The following is a 225-nucleotide window of genomic DNA, read 5'->3' on the forward strand; positions in this document are numbered from 1 at the left end:
GGGTTATGTTTGATATAATATATAATGAGAAACAGATATATCGATTGTTTGGTCGTCGTCTCCAGGATGCAAGAGCATATATCAAGCAATGTAGTAAAAAGGTTACCACCGCTATAACGGATGTCGTTTACACACTTGTTGTTGTTTAGGTGTTATACGTACAGTTTCGGTTAGTAACTTACTAAGAATCTATATTATTGCAATCAAATACTAGAAGACGATTTG

The sequence above is a fragment of the Ciona intestinalis genome, unplaced genomic scaffold (assembly GCF_000224145.3).
Source record: "Ciona intestinalis unplaced genomic scaffold, KH HT000890.1, whole genome shotgun sequence".
NCBI classification, from domain to species: Eukaryota; Metazoa; Chordata; class Ascidiacea; order Phlebobranchia; family Cionidae; genus Ciona; species Ciona intestinalis.